Genomic DNA, 7,540 nt, shown 5'->3' on the forward strand with positions numbered 1-7,540 from the left:
TGAGCTCCAACCATCTCATCTAAAAAAAGACTTCTCTAATAATTTGGGCATGAGGCAACAAGAACATCTACCATGGTGTTGGCAGTGAAAACCTTCATCTAAATCATGGACTGGATTTATCATCCCATGAATTCTGAGTCCCCCATCTTCCTTTAGAAAAATGAGAAGCTTTAGCACTCAGCTCTGTGCATAATCTACCATGATTCTGATCTGCGTATTTCTTACATGAAATGAACTTAATACATCTTAATTGCCTGCCATAGGAATAACATTTTTCATCATGATCGGGTTTTCACAGTGCCCTTCCCTTCATTTATCTGAGGACTCAGACATTCATTAGAACGAGTCAGGAATAGTGATCTCCTATTTTAACACTTGACTATATTGTGAAGTAAAAACTTCCCCTGTAGACCTCCACATCAAGACACCTAACACAGGTGTAGAATGGCTGCCTAAAGATCATTCATTAATATCCAGACAGTCTGTGTGGCCAAGACAGGTAATGATTGATAACTCAGGCCACAAAGAGTCTTCAGAGACAGAATTTAGAGTATATTCTTATTTTGTATGAATGTCAAATGAAATGACCAAAGTTTGCCCATCAGCCCTCTCTTGACAGCCTGGAGCTGCTTTCAGGCTGACCTTTTGACTCAGTGTGGGACCTCAGCGGCCACATTGCTTACTTCATTTTTTCCTAGATCCCAGGCAACAGCCCATTCACAGAGATTACCTCCCAAAGGTGACACCTCACTGAGGGGGTCACCAAGAAAGAATCCCCCTGGACCAAGCCTGTCAAACATTTCACTGCAGATGGGAGAGGAAGACAGAGTATTTGGGACACAAAGCTGTCACCACACTGGGCACAGGAGCACGTATGTGAGCCCAGCTGCTAATGCCGCCGGTGGTACACGAGAGGTGCGAGGTGATGGAGTCAGTCTTCAGCCACCGCTCTTTTATTTCTGTCACCTTTTAGTTCCTCCTTAAAAATCCTTTAAGTTCTAACAAGCTAATGGAGACTATTCCTTTAGCCACCCCGGTCCAGGTCCATTAACACCTACCCTGCATTGCCTCATATCCTCGTGCCCCTCCCCAAGCCATGTGACCATTCATGTTTAAGTTGTCCTGTAGGACAAAAAAAAAAACCAAATGGTGTCTGATAATGCCTGGTTGAGGCAGAGATTCAAGGAGAGGATTGACAGTCAGTTCAGAGACCTTCAGAGATTGTCTGCTTGTCAATCTCGCTTTGTGTGTCTTTGAGCAGACAGCCAGGAAGACAGAGCCTTAGTAGCAAGCCACCTCCTGGCCCTTACTAAAGGTGGGAGCTACAGAAGTGGGGGTGTGTTGGTTGAAATAAATGCTGAAGGCACACCACAGAGGGGAAAAAGAGCAGCTAGATCTTCTGGCTTCCATCTCAGTGACAAGTCAGGCGTTACATAGGGAAAGACTTGAAAGATTTTGAGGCTTTTCCTCAATATTGTATTTTCCCCACATTTGTTATTTTATGTCCTGTGTTTGCATGATATTGACAGGAAAGTCCTGTGGAAGGCCCTTCTAGCCCCAAATTAAGGCTACGGAGGAAGGTAGAGAGAAGGACTGGGTCTCATCCCCAGGTGGCTTTAAGAGGAACAAAGCAAGGCACTGAGTGGGTGATAGTAGCTCCAAGGAGAGAGGAAGGCAAACTGGGAAATAGGGAGTTTCTGGGAAGAAGAGTCAAGCAGAGGAAGATGCCCTTAACTTCAGAAAGGTCCAGAGAAGTCAGACCAAAGCCAGAACTCTAAGAAGCAATAGGTACTCCATCAATTTTTAAGTCTACACCATCCAGTGTGGTACCCACTTACTACATGGGACTATTGAACCCTTGAAATATGGCTATTTCAAAATATTTTATTTTGAGGACTTCATACTAAAAAAAAAAAGGATATTAGATGTTCATTAGTTATTTTTATATTGTAGGTTAAAATGTAAATAATTATACTATATTGGGTTAAGTAAAATACACTATTAAAATTAATTTTCCCTCTTCCTTTTTGCCAATTTTAATATGGTCACTAAAACTCTTTTAATTACATATGTGACTCAAATTACATATTTATTGGGTATCACTTGTCCAGACAAAGAGATGAAGAATTTCAAAACTCTGTGTAGTTTAAGTTCACCACACTGAATCTCTGCTCTTCTCTGCATCCCCTGAGGTTCATCTTCCCTGAGAAGAACTGAAACCAGCTTCAGTGAAGCAGAGAGCTAGGGGAGTTTGGGTCCTAATACTAGCATGGTGAACAAGCATGCTTTTCATTTGGTGTATTAGGTCTTCCTCTTGCCTCTGAGAAGAACCAATTTTGGGGGCTGCTGAAGGCATAGGAAGGAGGATTTTGGAAAAGGTGTCCATTCCCTTCTCTGCTTCAATTATTTTTGCTCCTTTTTTTCTTTAGCTCTACTTTGTCATGGAAATTTGCATCTTCTTACTGATCCTGGCACAGAGCAGGCGATCAATTTCAATAAGCATGCCATCAGATGTGCCCAGGCACGAAGCTCAAAATCATTTCATTACTCACTGTCAGGAGGCAACCAGAAGATCCTGGAAATGGTTCTATCTGTTCAAACATTGGGGCTTTTCTTTATTCTATTGACTTATTACTGGAATTCGCAGAACATTTCATGAATGCTGGTTGATTGGTAGGTCCTGGCTTCAGAATATCTTGGGCAGGGGTTGGGGGTGGGCTGTTTTTCTTCTTTAAAGAAACACATTCATCTGGTTAACAAAAATGGACAACTCATGCAAAGTATAGACACTGTATCAGATACTTTGCTCTCAATGAACTCCCAGACTAATTGAGTGAGACAGATTTGTAAAAAAGAAAAAAAAAACACAAAGTAAGAAAGAAAGAAAGAAAGAACATGATAGAAATCTGTACAGAATATAGAAGCATGTAAAGGAAGGAGTAATCAGTTTTCCTTCTGGAAAAATCATAAAAGGCTCTAAGGGCCTTTGAATTCAAACCTTCCGCCTCCCCTACATCGCGCTCTGCACACATGCCACACATCCCCGCCACCAGTCCTGAGACCCAGACAAGCACATCTAGACGGATCCAAACAGCTCTACTTGGTGTCTCAGGAACATCTCAAACTTAACGTGCACAAAATGTATCTCGCTTGAAAAAAAAAAAAAAAAAGAAAAGGAAAGAAATCCTCTTTTCCTATCACCCAATGTGCCTTCAGTTCACACAACTCAATAGATGGTAACACTATCCACTTCGGTTTTAAATTGTGACCTCAGGGACACCTTTGATTCCTCCCTTTCCCTCTATACCACCCTAGACAATCCATGTGTGGATCCTGTCAATTCTGAATCATCGCCATGTCCCACCTGAGCTAATGCAGCTGACTCCTACATGGACTCACTCCCTCCTCTCCTTTCCCTTCCATTCTAATTTCTAGATAGCAACACACACGCACATCTACAAATGGAAGTTAGGTCATGTCCCTCTCCTGCTCTTACCTATCAAATGGATCCTAAGGGCACAGGAACTACAATTCCAAACACTTTTCTTAGAATCTGCAAAGATTTCTCAAAAAAGACACAAGGAACACTACACAGCAAAGGCAATAAGATTAATTTAATTCCTTTGAAATGAATAGCTTCTGCTCATTATAGAGAAGTAAAAAGACAACCCAGCAAGAGAAGGTATCTGTAAAACATATATCTGACAAAGGACTCATAGCTAGAATGTGCAAGAACTCAGACAAATCCATGAGAAAAACAGAGGCTACTCAATAGAAAAATAAGCCAAAAACTTGAACAAATGGTTCACAAAAGCAGATATCCAAATGGTCAACATAAATATGAGAAGGGGCTCAACCCCATGAGTCATCAGGGCAATGACGCCACAATGCAGTACAACACCCACCAGGCCAGCTGAAATGAACAAGGCAGGCGGAGTAATACCAAGCGTTAGAGGGGGTCTGAAGCAACTGGACTGCTCACGCATTTCTGGTGAGACTGAAGATTGGTACAAAATGGCTGGGAACCTGTTTGACAGTATCTGTTAAAGCTTCACATATGCCTGCCCTATGCCCCAGCAATCCTATCCTTAGGTATATATACACATACCCCCAAAATACAAACATATATACCAGAAGACAGTCACAAGACTGTACTAGATTACTAGCATTATTAGTTAACAGTATTCATGAATATGCCCCAGCTGGAAACTAACCAAATGTCCATTCATTATAGATGGATAAATAAGTTCTGGTAGAGTCACACTCCAGAATATTCAATGGCAAAGAAAATTATTTCCATCACCAAAGAAATACCTTTGAATCTCCAGATCATACTGTTGAACAAAAGACAGCAGAAGAGAGCTTACTGTATGATTTGTGGGTACTTGGCTCAAAAGCAGGCAAAACCAATGAATGCCATTAGACGTCAGGTTAGTGTGTACCCTTGGAAGGAGCGGGGCCATAATGATGGGAAGAGGGATAATGGAGTGCTTCTGGCTGCCAGCTGGGTTCTGTTTCCTGATCTGAGTGTTGATTACACGGGAATCCTGAGTGTGAAAAAACTTATAAAAAGTATATTTATGGTTTATGTACTTTTTTGTATGTGTCTTAAGCTTCAGTAAAAGTTTTTTTGAAAATCCAGACTTCCAAGCATAGCCTGCAAGACCCTACCCTCTCTCCAGCCTCACCCTAAGCTCCTTCTCCTGGCTTCCCTTGCTTCAGCCCAATGCCTCATTAGCTTCTGCAATACCCGGAGCTCACTGTCCTCTCAGGCCGTGGCTTATCCCGTTCCCTCCGATTTTTCTCCTCCTGCCTTCACCTGGGCAACTCCAAAGCTCCTTTCGCACCTAAGCTTAGATGTCTCCACACAAAAAGTAGGTTTCCATCTGTTATTTTCTGCCTCAAGTCCCTAGATTTCTTCCTTTTGAGCACTTATCACAACTTGCATTATTTTCTTTGTATAATTTGGCAGGTTAATCATCTGGTTAAAATGTTAGCTTCTTGAGGGTGCAGACTGAGGTGTTCACTACAGTACCTCAGAACCTGTTTTAAAACTTGAAGATGGGGGTGCCTGTTGGGGGGAGTCAGTTGTTAAGTGTCTGCCTTCGTCTCAGGTCATGATCCCGGGGTCCTGGAATGGAGCCCCACATCCAGCTCCCTGCTCAGTGGGGAACTTCTTTCTCTCCCACCCTCTTGTTTGTACTCCCTCTCTCACTCTCTCTTGCTGTCAAATAAATAAATAAAATCTTTAAAAAAAAAAATAAACTGGAAGACTGGCATCCTGGGATATCCCTCAGTCCTAGGCAAAATGAGATGGTTGGTCCCCTTAGCCAGAAATGTATCCTGCTGCCATTACATAGCAAACAATAAGTGTTGAACAAACAAATGAATAAGGAAATAATTGTTGTCCAGGTGAACAAAAAAAGGAGCAGAGATATTACACTTATCTTCCTAAGCTAACATAGAAAGAAAGGAGAAGAGGTCAGGATCGAGGGCCCTGGCACCACACAGGTCCCATAGCATGTGCTTATGTATTTGATTCTACAGCTCTTCCTCAGCTTACCACAGGGTTATGTTTCGTCAGAAGTTGAAAATACTGTAAGTCGAAAATGCACGTGATACACGAACTTCCCAAACATCATAGCTTAGCCTAGCTAACCTTCAACATGCTCAGAACACTCATAGGAGCCTACAGTTGGGCAAAATCATCTAATGCAAAGTCAATTTCATAGGAAAGTGTGGCCCAGCTCCTGTAACTGATGGAACACTGCATTGAAAGTGACAAATGGCATGACTATCTGGGTACAGACGGGTGGTCAGTGTCCTGGTTCTTCACGCCTAGCACAGGTGGCTGATGCACAGCTGCGGCCACCGCCCAGCATCACAGCGGGGTGTCCACCACATCCTGCCAACCCAGGAGAGCACCCACATTTACAATTCTAGTACAGTCTCTAATGAACGTGTGTCACTTTTGCACCATCCTAAGGTCAAAAAATCTTGAGTCGAACCATGGTAAGTTGGGGACCAGAGTCTATTGGTGCCATTTGGCATCAGTGCATCTCTGGCTTTCAAAGCCATTCCTCTGGTCAGTCGATCAGTGGCACTTCCCCAAGGCTTTTTACAGCAGGGGAAAGAAGCTGCTGGAAAACAAAGTAACAGGCACTGCCTGCGAACAAACCGATCGAAACATTTTATTTAAATGATCCTTCTCTGTTGGCGTCCTTAGGAAATAGAGGGCTTTCAGAAAATTCAACATTATTCTTTCAGAGAGGGAAACTTTTCAGGCTCCACGAGTGCTTGGGATGATTTTCATCTCCCGCTTGCATGTCCCTTTCAGATTATGGTGTCCTTGGCAGGTGAGAGCGACGATGAGCTATGTGTGTGACTCTTTGACTTTCTTTTATTTTTTTTTTAAGATTTTATTTATTTATTTGACAGACAGAGATCACAGGTAGTCAGAGAGGCAGGGCAGAGAGAGAGGAAGAGAAGCAGGCTCCCTGCTGAGCAGAGAGCCCGATGTGGGGCTTGATCCCAGGACCCCGGGATCATGACCTGACCCGAAAGCGGAGGCTTAAACCACTGAGCCGCCCAGGCGCCCCAGTCTTTGGCTTTCAACTCAGCCTCTCTTTCAGAAGCCTCCCAAGGCTCTGGTAGTGCCTCCCATGAGCAGAACTGCTTCTTGACCTTGTGCTTATGGAAGGGATTAGCAAGCCAAATTCAGCTGAAATGAAAGAGCAGTGCTTCTCACAACTAGGAGTTACAAGTGGGTCTGATGGGAAGTCCCAGGGCACACAGAGCACCGGTTACTCCTCGTTCCTCATGTCTCCAAATGCTCTTCTTACACATTTTCTATGGGCCAATATTCCAACCTGGCTTGATCAGGAAAAGCATTTATAAATTAGCCTACTGCATTATGATTATTTCTCATTCTTCATCATAAACTTTCTGCCTGATGATTCTGTAGTTCCTCCAATTAAAGCCACAGCCCATTGCCCCATGCTCTGTGACTTAGCCACGTGATTTACGTTAGCCAGAGATGGTGTCATGACAATTTCCAGCGCAGATCTCAAAGATACCACATATTTCCACTTCTACTCTGGATAGTTCCAGCCATGAGAAGAACATGTGTCAGGTAGCTCACTGGTCCAACGAGGAAGGGAAAAATGTGGAGAATACCTAGACCTAACCCACAGTTTCAAGCTAAGCTCATATGAACAAAGCCTCAATCATCCAACCCTCAACCAACAAATAGAGGTGTGAATAAGAATATCTGACTTTTGTTTTCAGCCACTGAGCTGGGGTGGTATTTTAGGCAGCATTGCTATAGAAAAGAAAATCGATACTACAAAAATTGGCCAACCTTGACTTAGTGCTATCCTAAGTGTCCTAGCAAAAGTCTACTTTATCATCCCCTTCTGCAAGGTCAGTAGCAACTCTTGGGCAAACCACGTCATCTGAGACCAGTAAAAATGTACTGAGCATCCATTGAGACCACAGAGATGAACACAACATAGTTTCTCATCCTGGAAGAGCTGGTGTT

This window comes from Lontra canadensis, unplaced genomic scaffold (assembly GCF_010015895.1).
Source record: "Lontra canadensis isolate GAN:19392208 unplaced genomic scaffold, GSC_riverotter_1.0 scaffold20, whole genome shotgun sequence".
In the NCBI taxonomy this organism is placed as follows: Eukaryota; Metazoa; Chordata; class Mammalia; order Carnivora; family Mustelidae; genus Lontra; species Lontra canadensis.